At 43.8% G+C, this 17,500-nt stretch overlaps 1 protein-coding gene across 1 annotated transcript in view; it reads right to left on the reverse strand.

Annotated features, from left to right (window-relative positions):
- Positions 1 to 17,500, reverse strand: part of LOC310791219 (SH3 and multiple ankyrin repeat domains protein 2-like) — a gene marked incomplete at both ends in the record, with an annotated part of 245,785 nt that overhangs the window by 44,890 nt on the left and 183,395 nt on the right. The window lies entirely within an intron of this gene.

Raw genomic sequence — 17,500 nt, forward strand, 5'->3', positions numbered from 1 at the left:
ACAGACTTAGTCACAAAATACATTATTCATAATATTCACATGACGTACAATATGGCACAATACCACCTGCTATTTCATTAAAATCACCTGTGGTTACAGAATACTACAGTATGAATACAGAATACTACAGCATGAATACTGAATACTACAGTATGAATACTGAATACTACAGTATGAATACAGAATACTACAGTATGAATACTGAATACTACAGTATGAACTACAGTATGAATACTGAATACTACAGTATGAATAAAGAATACTACAGTATGAATACTGAATACTACAGTATGAATACTGAATACTACAGTATGAATACTGAATACTACAGTATGAACACAGAATACTACAGTATGAATACTGAATACTACAGTATGAATACTGAATACTACAGTATGAATACAGAATACTACAATATGAATACAGAATACTACCATATAAAGACAGAATACTACAGTATGAATATAGAATACTACAGTATGAATACAGAATACTACAGTATGAATACAGAATACTACAGTATGAATACTGAATACTACAGTATGAATACAGAATACTACAGTATGAATACTTAATACTACAGTATGAATACAGAATACTACAGTATGAATACTGAATACTACAGTATGAAGACAGAATACTACAGTATGAAGACAGAATACTACAGTATGAATACAGAATACTACAGTATGAATACTGAATACTACAGTATGAATACTGAATACTACAGTATGAATACAGAATACTACAGTATGAATACTGAATACTACAGTATGAATACTTAATACTACAGTATGAATACAGAATACTACAGTATGAATACTGAATACTACAGTATGAATACAGAATACTACAGTATGAATACTGAATACTACAGTATGAATACAGAATACTACAGTATGAATACAGAATACTACAGTATACATTTCCCTAGAAATTTAGCATTTTCCTGATTCCACCTCAATAATTGCTCCCTATCCACTCCTTAAAACACACCCTCAGGCTGCCTGAGGTATTGCAGCCAACATTGCTGGAATTGCTTGTGAGAAGAGGGATCTAGAGATCTCCAACCCGCCTGCTTCATACCCACTAGTCTACCCTGATGCTGGGGAGGGGGCCGGGCCCAGGCGGCCCATTTCGGAGACACCGGATTCAGAGAGTGATTTGTCTGCCTGGCCAAACGAATCAACAGAACCGAATCCAAAAGAAGCCGGTTCAGACAGTTTGCATAAAGAGGTCTAGTGAGGATTTATTGGCCCGCCCTAGTCTCTAAATCAAACACACCTACGTTTGACTCAGTGTCAGTTCAGTTGGACCTCCGTGTAACAATATGAGATTGCAGACTCAGATTATAGAGATGCACCGATTGCCCTTTTCTTGGCCGGTTCCGATTTCCGATTTTTGAATAGTCTGACTTGGCAGATACCAATTTTGGCCGATTCCGATTTTCTTTCTAAGAACAATAATTGACGGGTTCTTTTTTGACGTTATTTTTTTATTTTTTTTACTTTGCTTTAATAGAAAATTAAGATTCATGTCACATTTCTTATCATTTGCATGAGGTAGGACGATCTCACTCAAAAACATCTCAAAATAAAAGTGTTCCAGGTTAGTGGACAGAGCTTTTCTTTTTTGTGACATGTGTGTGTGTGTCCATCCGTCGATCTGTAGCATGAGATGCTGTTTGTAGCATGAGACTAGATGGTTAGGGAAGAAGGAGCTGATGTAGAATGCAAGTTAACATTGCATTCTTCTCCCGCATAACCAGCATCTTTCTACTGAGCCAAAAATAGACGGTGCCATCCTCGAGGAAAAACCACTTAGATCAAATGGTTGGAGCCAGGAGGAGTGTGGAAGTTGACTTATAAAAATGTACTTTAGCAGAGGCATAGCTTTGCAAAAGAGATTACATAGAGAGAGACTGCATCCATGGTGAAAAGTGGACATAATTACAGTCAGTAATACAGAGATCAGGAGGACCTGTGCAGGAGTGCAGGGATCGTGAATGCAGTGAGTGTTGGTCAAAGATCGTATATGCAGAGAGAGAGAGAGCACACGCAGTGAGTGTTGGTCAAAGATTGTATATGCAGACAGAGAGAGCACACGCAGTGAGTGTTGGTCAAAGATTGTATATGTAGACAGAGAGAGCACACGCAGTGAGTGTTGGTCAAAGATTGTAGAGACACTGCGTAACACGCATCATTCAGAAACCACGCCCAAGACGGGGGAAAACAGAAACCCCCCCTCCAATGCATGGTTGCGTGTTGCACAGAAAGATCGTATATACGGAAGATGAACACTCCAACTTACTTCCTTGACAGGCTAGATCCACATTTTTCTTCTCGCCAATTCTCAATGGCTTCCTTGTTTTGCTCGGGAGTACTCGGGAGTACAAAAAGCTGTTGTGCGGTGTGCGCAGCCCACCACACAACAGCTTTTAGCTATGTTAAATTCAAGGAAAATGACGCTGGTGTGTGGAAATGAACGGAGCCTTTCCCCCATGATGGGCGTGGCCTATTTCATGCAGTGTCTCTATATGCAGAGAGAGAGAGCACACACGCAGTGAGTGTTGGTCAAAGATCGTATATGCAGACAGAGAGAGCACACACGCAGTGAGTGTTGGTCAAAGATCGTATATGCAGACAGAGAGAGCACACACGCAGTGAGTGTTGGTCAAAGATCGTATATGCAGACAGAGAGAGAGCACACATGAGATGACATATGTTTTGGCTTCCATTCTGAATTGGCTGCAGGGATGAGCTGGAAACAACAAGGCCACAGCTGACTGGGCTGTGTCTCTGTGTGCCTGTGTGTGTGTGTGTGTGTGTGTGTGTGTGTGTGTGTGTGTGTGTGTGTGTGTGTGTGTGTGTGTGTGTGTGTGTGTGTGTATGTGTGTGTGTGTGTGTGTGTGTGTGTGTGTGTGTGTGTGTGTGTGTGTGTGTGTGTGTGTGTGTAATTATGAGTAATAACTACTAACTATGTATATCTGCTTTATAGCTATTGATTATGTAAATAAAGCTAATACAACTTGACATTGTATCTACGTCAGGGGCCGTAGCGAGCGATAGACAGATCGTAGAGAGTCGGGATTCGAGGGGTGGTTAGGGGGAGTGGCTAGTAGGGGGATATATGGGTAGTAGGGGGTTGGGGGCGGGGCAAGGAAGGGGCCGTAGCTATGGATAGGAAGGTCGTAGAGGTCGCCGTTTTTGTACAGGTAAACAACAACACATATCAGAAACAACGATGTGACAGCTTTTCCACAAAGCATTTCAAAGTATTTCAACACCTGCGTGTGATTTTGATTTTGTAGTTGAGAGTAGTTAAGATGTAGTTTAACTACTTGTCGTTGTGAAGTAGCTAGTGGTTTGGTCAACTACAGTTTTAGTAGTTTGTCCAACACTGCACACACACACACACACACACACACACACACACACACACACACACACACACACACACACACCGTCAGTACCCACATGCACCACCCACATGAAACCACTGGTGATTCCTGTGTGTGTAAATGCATGCTGATTGTGCCTGTTGTGTTCCCGACACAACCACAAAAACAAGTCACGAGACAGACTCGTCAGCCAATGGCCAAACAAACAGAAGATGATAATGATTGGTCTGAACCATAGCAGAACCGTTTACTTTGTTGTATTTTTGTATTAGGTTTTACATTGCCCAATAAGGAGTGAACCAGAGCTTCAAAATGAAAGTCACTGGGACTCGCAAGTAGCTCGTTTATTGGACAGGTTTGGTAATCTCTAGGGATGACAGGTTGGAGATGTTGGTGGGGGAGGGGGGTCAAAACAAATCTGACTCCTCCGGTCCCTGTAACTTCAGCGATGGACTTGTCTGCACTCTTCTTCTTTGGTCTTCAATACCAATTAAGAAACACATGCAGGCCCTCGGTTCATATTAGCACAAGTGACTGCTGGCGATCAGAGGTCAACATTTATCTCTTCTACCCTGTTTGTGTTTGAGGGTTGTTTCCTGTAGTGGGTTCAGATGTCAGTATATTCTCACCCCTAACAAAGTTCTATTGTTAGAGGACAGTGCGCGTCACCAACGTTCTAACCAACTGAACCGAACTAAAGGAGTAAACGCACCATGAGTTTGAATGAACCGCTGCCTGCTGTGCGTGTGCGCCCAAACACAGCTGACAGGTTGTTGTTGATTTAGCACTATATTTAGCAGACAGTGGATTGAATTGGATGCATCCCAGCCTTAATGGTTTGTTGTATCTGGAATCTACAATACGTTCCGTCAACTTATGGCTTTTGAGGGATTCCATTGGTCAAATTCAATGGCTTTAATGAGAATTCACGGTGAAGATTTTGCATATTGTGCCCGATCTGATTATACAGATTCGAGGGCACAGATAAAGCTCTACCAAAAGGTATTTCCACACACACACGGGGGAAAAACAGGGCACAAGCAGTTTCCTACACTTGAGTAATTATGATCAGGGTTGTTGAGGATAGAAAGAAAAACGGCGCACTTCCCCATCTCGTTTGATTCGTCATGCCGTGTGCACTCGTGACTCTTTAGTTGTTGAGATTTCAGGTTCAAAGATGTACGAGCTAGAAGCGAACCCTCGGTACCGACCAGACGGACCCCCGCGCCGAGCAGCTTGGCTCTCCCGCCTTCAGAGGTGGCAGCACCATCTGTGTCCAAGACCTCAGGTGAGCGACTCCACGTTGTGCACAGAGCGAATCGGCTGCACATCGGTAGCATTGGCTGACCTCTCTGCTGATGTTCTAGCGCAACCTTAAAGGTACATTCAGCCATGTTTTTGTGTTCAAATAAGTGTTAAATGGCTCTATATATTCTGACATCAATCACTGAAATAGAGTGTTTGGTCAGTGACTTGAAACCCTCAACCCCCCGCTGTCCTCTAGCTCTCTCCTGTAGTCCTGCAGGCAGGGCGGACGTATCTCCACATCCGTAACTCCTAGAGACTCGGGGTCAAAAAATACATATAGTCCTTTATAGGCATCGCGATCCGACCTTCTGTTTCCCAGAAAATGTCAACTTTTCTCTGATTGGATAAAAATTGCCGCTGACCTCAAACTATCCAATCAGAGAAAAGTTGACATCAGGGCAAGATGTCGTAACTTGGCATGTATCGACCTGACATGGCCAAATAAATGGTGAAATAGAGAATCCTTTGTCCTGAAGATCTGTGTGTGACGTAATGTGTGTGCTACCCTGTGCCTTAGGTGCAATTAACTCTATTTCAGTGTTTGCTGTCAGAATATAGAGCCATTTAACACTTATTTTAACACAAAAAACGCTGAATGTACCTTTAATCCGTGGTGGCGGGCCCACGCTGCCCCCTGCTGCATCGGATGCCAAACCCCGATGACAGAGACCAGTCGTCCCTCTCAGCTATACCTATCATCACATGTTCTAAAGCTTTCACATGTTCTAAAGCTTTATACCTATCATCACATGTTCTAAAGCTTTCACATGTTCTAAAGCTTTATACCTATCATCACATGTTCTAAAGCTTTCAGTCAAGTTTGAATATACAGAACGAGAACTGGAAGTTTGAGATGAGAAGCTTGTATGTTCGTGATCCATCGTTTCGTCATCCAAAATTAATTTACAAGCAAGAATGGTTCCACCAGCACACATACTTCTCTCTTCTTCGGCTGCTCTTGTGGACTCCAGAGTCTCTGCTAAGCAACACTCTGCATTATCATCACTGTGTAGTGTGTGTACACACACAGCTAGACACAGTATGAGAGTATTATCATCAGTGTGTAGTGTGTGTGTACACACACAGCTAGACACAGTATGAGAGTATTATCATCACTGTGTAGTGTGTGTACACACACAGCTAGACACAGTATGTCACCGGTTGCTAAGTGACCGTTGCTCTGTGATACCGCTGGAGGTGGGAGGGGTGCTGAGGAAATGCCATCAGTGTTGGTGGTGGTGGTGGGCGGGAGGGGATGGACCGTACCATTCGTCATCATCAACGGGGACTTTGTTTGATGCCGAGCTTTTTTCCCCCCGTCAATGGCCTGTTTCACCGAATTTCACCCCCGTTTCTCCCCCCCCAGTGGAGCCGTCTTAAACGTTGTATTCTCCACACGCCACACACACTACTTTAACAGCGTTTTGGCTGTCTTGAAGATGAAAAGTGGCTCCCTGAGCATCATATACTCTGGCATCCTGCTCCTCCTGCACTGTACCTCTAAATCAATTATTTATAGGAAACTATCGCTTCCACTGACTCCGTGTGCTATTTTAAGACTGGATATAGCATGTGTTTTTAGCGTGCATGTGTGTGTGTGCGGTGTGTGTGTGTGTGTGTGCAGGGCCACACGCGTGTGTGTGTGTGTGTGTGTGTGTGTGTGTGTGTGTGTGAGAGATTCCTGATTTCCACTGAGAGCTATTGATTAGATCTAAAGTGGGCAGTGAGTAAATAGCTTGAGGGGAAGAGGGATGACGGAGGGCTTTCCTCCTCTCTGCCATCTTTAAGCCGAGGGGCTGAACACAGCCCCGTTCCGTTCCACTCTCCTCCGTCTGCATTCACAAAAATCAATACAACATATAGGACACGCGTGAACTTGACCCGAGCGTTGTGACACTCAATGTGCGGTCATGTATGTCAGAAGCTTAGTAAAAAAAAAAAGATCGATATCTTGCGGAGGATAAACGATATCTCGTGTTTGAATGCGATGTGATGGTGAGAGATATTCTGAGGAATGTGTCCTTCAAAATAAGAGTAGAACTTGGGTAGGTGGTGCTAATGGCTGCAGACACTTGGGTATGCTCGCACAGGGAACACGATACTCCAGTTAAGGATGTCGATGACATTTTCTGCAGTTGGAGGATTGCCTTAATCAGGTTTAAGATCAGATTGAGTCTTAACGTGCATACTAATAAGCCCGGCGGCTACTGTGAAATCCAACCCCGGATCACGCCAAAGCATGTAATACAGCCACCGGGGGCAGCGTGTCAGTGTCATGTTCTGCCTGGAAGGCGGAGCATCTGTCGGGATGTCGTCACACATTTGAAAACGTTAAATTATGTCCCAGATAGGGATGTCACAATACTAGAATTTCTACTTCAATACCGATACCCAGGAAAATATCGATACTCAATACCATTTTTGATACCACGGAAACGGGGGGAAGACGACATATCAAGAGGCATAAAAATAAAGTTAGACAGATGGACGTACAGACGCACACTTCTCCATAATCTAGGCCTGATCAAACTTTGAACTTAGACAGCAGATTAGCCCTGCTCTAGACATCAGCCTATCAGAACACGTTTAGCTTGTTGAAGCAACAGATACCCACCAATGATAGGGAGGGAAAAATCTGTGATTTTTCATTAAAAGAAAGCACTGATGGTATCAAAACTGTTGCAAATGCAAAGTATTTTATCCATTTCAAATGTTTAGTATTGTTACTTTTGATACTATCGATACCTGTTGCAAATGAGTATTGTATCCGATTCAAATTTTCAGTATTGATACTTTTCGATACTATCGATACTTTTGACAACCCTAGTCCCAGAGGTTGGTTGTTACGGTTATGGTAGGCAAGTACAACAGCTTGGTTAAGGGTTAGGGTCAGGGGTCATGGTTAAATAAGATTTAAAATTGAAATCGAACCCCGCTCATCGGACTTTGAAAGCGAGCGTATACACCCTTACTGCCCGGCCGCCATTTTATTCCAGGCACCGTAGTGTCTACGTGTATATCGCCCCCTACAGTACGTGTACTCACCTTCATACACGGGTCTACTTTTCATGCCAATGCGAGGCAAAACGTGACACTTGACATGCTGGTCTATTAAACGCTTTGGCGTGATACCGGGCTGAATACTCCGATTATGATTATTCAATCGATCTACTTTAGTCATGTGATAACAGACACAAAACGCCAGTTTTCAGAATTCACTTCTCCTTAAGGAAGTGAGAAAGAAAATACACAAACTCCCTGCTGGTTGTTTTGAACAATCTTATTTTCATATGGTCAGGCTTCTGTGTTTGCTCGGGGCGTCCGGGTACCAACACACCTACAGTATAATGCTGCTGCTGGTCGCAGCTAACAACCAAATAAATCACGCTAAGGGTAAACATCCCCTGAGAGGAATAGCAACGCTCAGGTAAAAACCTGGCTGTGCTCATCAGGTTTCTCATCATGCGGCCTTATTAAGGAAATGGCTGTTTACATGGCCACTTGAAGGGAATTAGCCATTTGGCTAACACTGACATGTTTACAGTGATGCTGATTCATGTGCATTGTCCCTGGAATAAATAAATACATAAATAAATAAATACAAAATCAGACACATAACCGAGACAGGCAATTGGATACCCGCCTTATTTTGACCGTATACCCGGTATGCGGGAACGCGTCTGTGTTGAGAGACTAGTCAGTCTCTGAATGCGTCTGTGTTGAGAGACTAGTCAGTCTCTGAACGTGTCTGTATTGAGAGACTAGTCAGTCTCTGAATGCGTCTGTGTTGAGAGACTAGTCAGTCTTTGAACGCGTCTGTGTTGAGAGACTAGTCAGTCTCTGAACGCGTCTGTGTTGAGACACTAGTCAGTCTCTGAATGCGTCTGTGTTGAGACACTAGTCAGTCTCTGAATGCGTCTGTGTTGAGACACTAGTCAGTCTCTAAATGCGTCTGTGTTGAGAGACTAGTCAGTCTCTGAACGCGTCTGTGTTGAGAGACTAGTCAGTCTCTGAACGCGTCTGTGTTGAGACACTAGTCAGTCTCTGAACGCGTCTGTGTTGAGAGACTAGTCAGTCTCTAAATGCGTCTGTGTTGAGAGACTAGTCAGTCTCTGAACGCGTCTGTGTTGAGAGACTAGTCAGTCTCTGAACGCGTCTGTGTTGAGAGACTAGTCAGTCTCTGAACACGTCTGTGTTGAGAGACTAGTCAGTCTCTGAATGCGTCTGTGTTGAGAGACTAGTCAGTCTCTGAAGGCGTCTGTGTTGAGACACTAGTCAGTCTCTAAACGCGTCTGTGTTGAGAGACTAGTCATTCTCTGAAGGCGTCTGTGTTGAGACACTAGTCAGTCTCTAAATGCGTCTGTGTTGAGAGACTAGTCAGTCTCTAAACGCATCTGTGTTGAGACACTAGTCAGTCTCTAAATGCGTCTGTGTTGAGACACTAGTCAGTCTCTGAACGCGTCTGTGTTGAGACACTAGTCATTCTCTGAAGGCGTCTGTGTTGAGACACTAGTCAGTCTCTAAATGCGTCTGTGTTGAGACACTAGTCAGTCTCTGGACACGTCTGTGTTGAGAGACTAGTCAGTCTCTGGACACGTCTGTGTTGAGAGACTAGTCAGTCTCTGAACGCGTCTGTGTTGAGACACTAGTCAGTCTCTGAACGCGTCTGTGTTGAGACACTAGTCAGTCTCTGAATGCCACTTGTCTCAATCTTCAGCTCTTGTCTGGCAAAGACTGCTGGTGGCTTCAGATGCCACTCAGGTAATGAACCTGTGTTTATTTCACACCTCTGTGCGCCGAGGAGGAATACAACACAGCGCCTGATTGGTCCCTTCAGAGATCACACACCCGCACACAAAACACACGCACACAAAACACACACACACACACACATCTATGCACGTTCAATACATGAATTGTCAATACTGTGAGTATGTAGACAGACACACACATAAACACACAGCTACTGTACACACACAAACATACACGTTCAGACACGCACATGTGTGAGTGAAACACACACACCACACGCACACGCACACGCACACAACACGCACGCACATACGCACTCACGCACACATCTATGCACGTTCAACACATGAACTGTCGATACTGCCTGTGAGTATGTAGACAGACACACACATAAACACACACCTACTGTACACACACAAACATACACGTTCAGACACGCACATGTGTGAGTGAAACACACACAACACACACGCACACACACACACACACACACACACACACACACACACACACACACACACACACACAAGGCCATCAATCTGAGCTCAGCTGTGCCTTGGGGGAGCGCTGGAACACTTTCTTCTCCATTAGCTTTCCTTTAAGGTGACCTGAAGTGTATTTTATGGCCACCATACCGTGGCATTATATTATATTTAGCTAGATATTATCCCTTGTGGGTGTTCCTTGAAATAGTATCCTTAACAACAGGAACTGTGCAGTAATAACCCAGCGCTTTCCAAGCCGGGCGAGGCCGTCTGGTGACTATGAAGCGTGGAGTTTGTAATATATTGTGTGTCTCTTGTAGACGGAGAGGAGAAAAGGTGCTTTAATAGCAGTGCAGTCTGAGCTCAAACTGCCCTGGAGAGATTTGCACTTCATTCTGCACTGCATCTCCAAAAGATTAAAAGATTAGCGCACGAAGAACAGGCCCGCCACCACCACCCCCTGTAGGAACATGGATCTGGTTAACAGCATGAGCCAAACATTCTGACAACCAATGAGCTGCAACAAGTAATCGATTAGTCGATCGACAGAAAGATAATCGACAACTATTTTGATAATCGATTAATCGTTTTGAGTAATCTGATTCGAGCTTCTAAAATGTTAATATTTCCTGGTTTCTCTCGTCCTCGATAACAGTAAACTGAATATATCTTTGAGCTGTGGACAAAACAAGACATTTGAGGGCGTCATCTTGGGCTTTGGGAAACACTGATCGACATTTCTTCACCATTTTCTGACATTTTATAGACCAAACAACGAATCGATTAACCGAGAAAATAATCAACAGATTAATCGATAATTAACACATTGAGTGCCAGCGACGCCATATGGCGTCATTAGAAATTTACCGTAGGCTGCCAGCGACGCCAAATGGCGTCAATAACTCGAAATTGTTTTTTTGACGGGGGGGTGTCGATCTATGCTTCTTACATCGCCTCTTACAATATGAGAGCTATTGAATGTGTCTAACCTATTTTACAGAACCCTTAGGTGGCGACAGCGCACTCCAGATGAGAGAAAGTGGAGTAAAACACACAGAAGAAGTCGTTGGGGAAAAGGAAATCGCATCGCATCCGTCCGTATGCAGCTGCTTCATTGAAGCATAACGTTAGCTGTGCCCCTGCAGCAGCCAATCTGCGGTCACAATTGAGCACCTCCGTGTCCGCTGCACAGCCCATTCGCATGATCAGCCGTGGATTTGTTATTATTCTCAACTGGAAGCATGGGAGCTGGTGACAAATACACGCGGTTGTAAAAAAGCTGGATGTAACGGACTTGTCAGTGCAGAGCAAACGCAGGCAGCAGAAAGCCCCAGAGACACTCCCAGAAGGAGGAGTGTGCAGTTGAGGGGGTGGGGGGGGGGGACACGCAGAGCACGCAGAGCAGCATACAACACCCAGACAGCAGGACAGGATTAGGAAACGCAAGCTAGAATATCTGATGCCCACCAGCAGTAAATCAAGAACAGCAAGAAGCTGCAACCAGCAGCGCACGCAGGGGCCAGCGCTGCTGGTTGCAGCTAAAAAATAGTATTTGGCCAAACAAAATTCCTTTATCTTTTATTGAAGGAAATTATTTTTGAGGTGTCATTACATCAGAAAATATTAGCAATGAGTCAATGATGTGCTTGAAATGCTTCCTTTCACAAAAGGCTGAATATCTCAGGTTATAGAAAAAAAGTGGCTGTTTTTGGTCAAATCAAGCTATCTTCTCCGGCTCATAACTAAAGAACGGAAAATGGGATCAATAAACTTTTTTTTGCAGGTGATAGAAGAGAGTCTCATCGTTATTTGTGCGTGTTCAGTGTTTACATAGTAATTATTAAAGAAATTATATGACTGTTTTAAAATGCATTGCGGCCTATGTGGCACAGTACAGCACCTTTTGCCCAAGGGCCGTGGCACTCAAAGTGTTAAAATAATTGTTAGTTGCAGCCCTAATTGACTGCTAATAATATTCAAAAATTAATAAAAATGCCATTTCAACTATTAACCTCAAATCTTATTGTGCATCTTATTTTACATTGATAAAGACTTCATAACGATCAGTGAGATCTGTGGTCGCTAATGAGCACAGCATGGGGCAATGGGTCAACATTTAGAATAAAGCGTCGGGGGGGAATTACATTACTTTACACAAAGCAAGAAATGTATGCAAACAATGCAAGAGCAACAATAATCAGGGAAGTAGCTTTTGCAATAGTCATATAAAATACAGCAGCATGTCAATTGGGGCGAGCATGAAAATCGGAGCAAATCTAAACAGCTGTGGTGGCTGAGGAGAACTCCTCAGTACATCTGTAATAAGCCAGGAACCTGTCACAGTTGGCCTGGTGGTCCCCCTCTGGTCATCAGCCCAGCTGCTGCCACCAGCAAACTGGCTGCTCACTCAAGCAGAAGGTCAAGGGCAGTAATGCCTGTCATCTCATCAGCAGCACGGACACATGAGGCAGTGGAGACATGAGGCAGTGGAGACATGATGACGCAGTGGAGACATGAGGCAGTGGAGACATGAGGCAGTGGCAGCACTAAAGCAAGCTAGCATGTGCTTAGAGACACAGATGGCCGGCATTTCCCAGATGAATTCTGAATATTTAATGACTTTTGTGTAATTTGTAATATGAATTGTGCAGGTAAAAAAAAAGACTGTGTCATTTCTACTATGTTGTTTCTGATGGCAAAATGTAAAAAATCAAATCAAACAGTCCAAATAAATACACACAAAGTCTAATTGGGGAAACCAAGCATATGACAGTCTGCTTAAATTATTTAAATTTCTACTCTCGTTATCTATTCTCATGAGTGTTTTTTTTCTTCTTCAAACAACTTACTGGAGTTCTCCAGACTCGCTGCTGGAGGAGCTTCTTCCAGTGACTGGGGATGTGCTGCTTCAAAAATGGCCATAGCACACACAAAAAAAGCTTGTGTAGTTGAATCAAATTCTTCTGTCACCTGAATGATCAGTCTATGAGTCAGAAAAACAATTATCCATTATTTTGTTAAAATGTGATCTGCATTAAAGTGAACGTTGGTGTCGGTCACATGAACTCCGGCCCACCAAAAGGTAAGAAAGAGCAGCTGGGCAGGCAGAGAAAATGAGCCACTGCATCCTATCAGGAACTCAGCTGCTAGCTTAATCAGCAGCGCTGAGGCGGTCCCCCAGGACAACACGCAATTACCATGACCAACCACTGCAGCCACAGGGGAGAAGGAGAGGAGAGAAGAGACAGAGAAGACGAAGTGAGAAGAAGAGAAGAGAGGAGAAGAGAAGAGAGGAGGATGAGAAGATGAGAGGAGACAAGAAGAGAAGAAAAGCAGGCATGGCAGAATGCCATAACCAGAGCTTCTTCCACAAGCCGTAAAATTGATAAATACACAAAAGTACATTTGAAAAACTGGAGAAAAATGGGAGAGAAGGCAGAAATCTCTAGGGCCGATATCTCCAAAACTCAGGCAACTAACACAAAACGATCTAGATGGGTGAGAGGAAAAAATATGTATTTTGGATTTTAGGGTGAGCTTTCCGTTGACATTATGACCCGGACAGTACCGGTAGTGAAAACCTTTATGACCCTCCTCTCTTATCTGATTGGCTAAGCGGCCATAATGTGCGCAGGCTGCTGTTTGGCTCTCGACACAGCTCTCTAGGCAAAGACGATGGGATTTCAAGCACGAAGGTTCAACTTCAACTCACTTCCTGTCATTTTGGCACGCGCGTTTTGCCCATGGCTTTCCACGGACACGCCCACTTAGGAGGTTTTCGGCCGGTCTGAGTCGATTGGAGTCGATGGGAAAAGTCAACGTGAACTCAGATTATGACAGATTCTTTCTCCCCCATATTCATTAAAGTAAATATTTGGCCCGTTCTCCGAAGCCACATATCTTCAGAATATTCTGACGCTAAAATGGCATTTTTCAGACAGATCAGGAGAAAAATAAACTTGTTCAAGACCTATCTCTATCTCAGCAGCACACTCTTGAGAGATTTGGCAACAGGAACTCATGTTAGCAGGGAGCGATTAGCTAAAGCTAAAGCTGAAGTTCGTTGATGTAGTAGCTAAATCTGTGGCTAGAAAAAATATGTGTTTAATGGAATGTGGCAGGTGTTTATATGTATGGTTTGTGTGGAGCTAGGTCAGCACTAACCCCGCGTCACCAGGCACAGTCCTCTCACAACACGTCAGGTGACCACGTGACCATTTGGGAGACTTGCTGCTACCATTTGTTAGAATTGGCGGAGCCTGTGGTGAATCATCTAGATAGTATAGAAGATCTATGTTACCGCCCGGTCATAACTATGACACCAGCAGCAGCACACCCCTCTCCTCCTCAAGCACACGCAGCAGGAAGCAGGCTGCCTGTGAGGACTCGTCTCACTTACTCAAAGTCAACGAGCTTTATTGATATGAAGCAGCTGAAGCACGGCGGCTATTGATGGTCGACTTGCGACAAGCACCCACTTAAACGCCACGCGATTTGAGCGCTTGTTGACGAGCGTGCGCAAAATGCGAGCGTGCGCCGTCCACGTGCCAAAAGTTGTGAGACGTGCGATGAAAGATTGATGCGTAGCCAAGTCCTAAATCATGCATGCAAATGGATATGTTCTGCTGATGTATACACACAAGGACTCGCGCGGAGACAAACACGTGCGCACGCGTGCACGAGCGCACACGGACACGCACACACAGACACACACAGACACACACACACACACACACACACACACACACACACACACACACACACACGCATACACACTTTTGCCTGACATGATAAAAGGGAGTTTGGGGCCCTTACCGATATCAATGAAAGCAACATGGATCTGAGATGTATGACAGTCCTGTCAGTGAGAGATGAACTGTAACTGAAGAACTGCTGTGTGCCAGGTGCTTGAAGATGAATGGAACGATAATGAACGACACTTCAACCCACTAAAACTGATGCACACTCTATTTCCTCTATCAAACACACACGCACGCACGCGCACACACGCACGCACGCACGCACGCACGCACACACACACACACACACACACAGTGAAACAGTCACAGCAAGCCCTTCTCAAATAGTAGGATGATCTTAGCTTACAATACTAGTCCAAATGCAAAAACAACTTCACCCTAAAAGATACAGTATATATATATATATATATATATATATATATATATATATATATATATATATATATATATATATATATATATATATTAGCGTGAAGTTGTTTTTGTTAGTGTGTGAAGAAAATTTAAATGCAGTACTTGGTGACTTTAAATAGATCCTTCCTTGTCAAAATAAATAAGTCAGGTGACTGGAATCAGCCAGTGTGAAGGCGCTGTGCTCACCCTCCTTAAAGAGTGTGAGCACAGTGCCTTGCTAACATGAGGTAGCTAACTAGCCTGTGCTCACACTCCTTAAAGAGTGTGAGCACAGCGCCTTGCTAACATGAGGTAGCTAACTACTGTAGCCTTAAAGAGTGTGAGCACAGTGCCTTGCTAACATGAGGTAGCTAACTACCCTGTGCTCACACACCTTAAAGAGTGTGAGCACAGCGCCTTGCTAACATGAGGTAGCTAACTAGCCTTTGCTCACACTCCTTAAAGAGTGTGAGCACAGCGCCTTGCAAACATGAGATAGCTAACTAGCCTTAAAGAGTGTGAGCACAGCGCCTTGCTAACATGCGGTAGCTAACTAGCCTTAAAGAGTGTGAGCACAGCGCCTTGCTAACATGCGGTAGCTAACTAGCCTTAAAGAGTGTGAGCACAGCGCCTTGCTAACATGAGGTAGCTAACTAGCCGGAGGCAGTGCAGCTGTGAGTGTCCAAACATTTCCCACCCCTACCATGTATCTCATAAACATTTCCATACTGCCACACCGTCAGTTTGGACCGCAGACAGGAACAGATCGATGGGATGATTAATTGGTGGACAGGAATTAGAGGTAATAAAATAGAGTTTATTGAGAGCTACTCAAAAGCATTTGACGAACAATGGGAGCCAGACCCCCTGGTGGCCATTCTGGGGTCTACAAATGACACCGCTCTGAACTCCGGCAGTGAGGAATAGCTGGTGTATTTCGGTACTGTGTTGGTCAAAAAATATGATTTGATGATTTTGGAAGTGTGACGCTGTGCCTTCATTGGAGATGTGGTTGAGAGAGTCGGGTGAGATGATCCATCTGGAGAGGCTTATATAGATTCCAGATTGCAGGAAGGAGGAAAGTGTTGGATAAGGCCTGATGGGGACCAGTGTTGAGTCACTTCAAAGGGTCTGAAGGAGGTAAGGGTGGAGGTGAGGGATGAAGATGTGATGATACTAACCCTGTAACAGTGATAGGTAGCTGTATGATTTACTCTTTTTTCCTCCCTGATTTCCATCTGTTGGTTTACGGTAATCTTTTTCCCCCCCAACATAAGTGTCTCGCCCATTGATGTGAAATCCGTCAAAAGATAACTGTACATTCTTTAACCCGCATATTGTTGTTGTTCTCATAAAAATGATATATATATATATATATATATATATATATATATATATATATATATATATATATATATATATATATGTGTGATTGCTTCTTACGTATCAATGTGGACTGTGCTCACAATAAAAAATATTCTTAAAAAATTAGTGAGAGAGCTGAAATATGAGAGAGAGAGAGAGAGAGAGAGAGAGAGAGAGAGAGAGAGAGAGAGCTGCAGACACAGATACAGCTCGCTCTCCTCATTTGATGCTCCATTTAGCAGGAGTGCAAGACAAGTCATTATGGAGCCATATATAATATAATATACATCCCACTTATAAAAATAGAAAAAAAAACACACATCAGGCTCAAAATAGACAACGTGCTGTTTCTCTAAACGTGTTGCCTTCACAGCAGCTGTGATGTGATTTGCGTGAGGATACAACAACCATAATCAGCCCGACACTTTCTCCAGCACTTTAAATGACTCTGGAGCATTTCGGCGCGAGGGGCTCGCTCACAGTCACAAAAACACACACGCAGCCACTAAAAACGTCATTCCAGAATCATTTTTGAAAGAAAATATCATCGTTAACCATCATCGAATCGTTACGGAGGCATTTGGAAGAAAACCCCCGTGAGATCAGATCCTGCAACTGCTCACATATCGCAGTGTTATTTTATTGCAGCCTGCCCCTGCATGGAAATGCTGTTGACAAATAGCCAAGTAAAAGCATTTATCTCTCCAAGCAGAAATGATTTTACAGTATCGCTTATCTCCGAGCGCAAACAGAATGAGTGTGCTTTTGATTTACGAGCCCCTCTAAAGGCCAGTTGCCACAGCGCAGCCTCTGCACTGCTGTGTAGTTAATTAACACTGTCCTCTTTCTTAAAATGTCTTGACATGTTCTACTCTGTCCTGTTGGAATAAAAAAAAAACTGTTATGTTTCACTCTAATGTGTATTCTCCTAAAGGAATACTGTGGCGTGCACTAACCTAGCCCTGCTTTTCAATCAGATTACATGAGGACTCTCGACTCTGACTTAGTGTAAGCAAAGGCCATGATTTTCCAAGACC

Source organism: Poromitra crassiceps, assembly GCF_964638095.1.
Source record: "Poromitra crassiceps genome assembly, chromosome: 16".
Lineage (NCBI taxonomy): Eukaryota > Metazoa > Chordata > Actinopteri > Beryciformes > Melamphaidae > Poromitra > Poromitra crassiceps.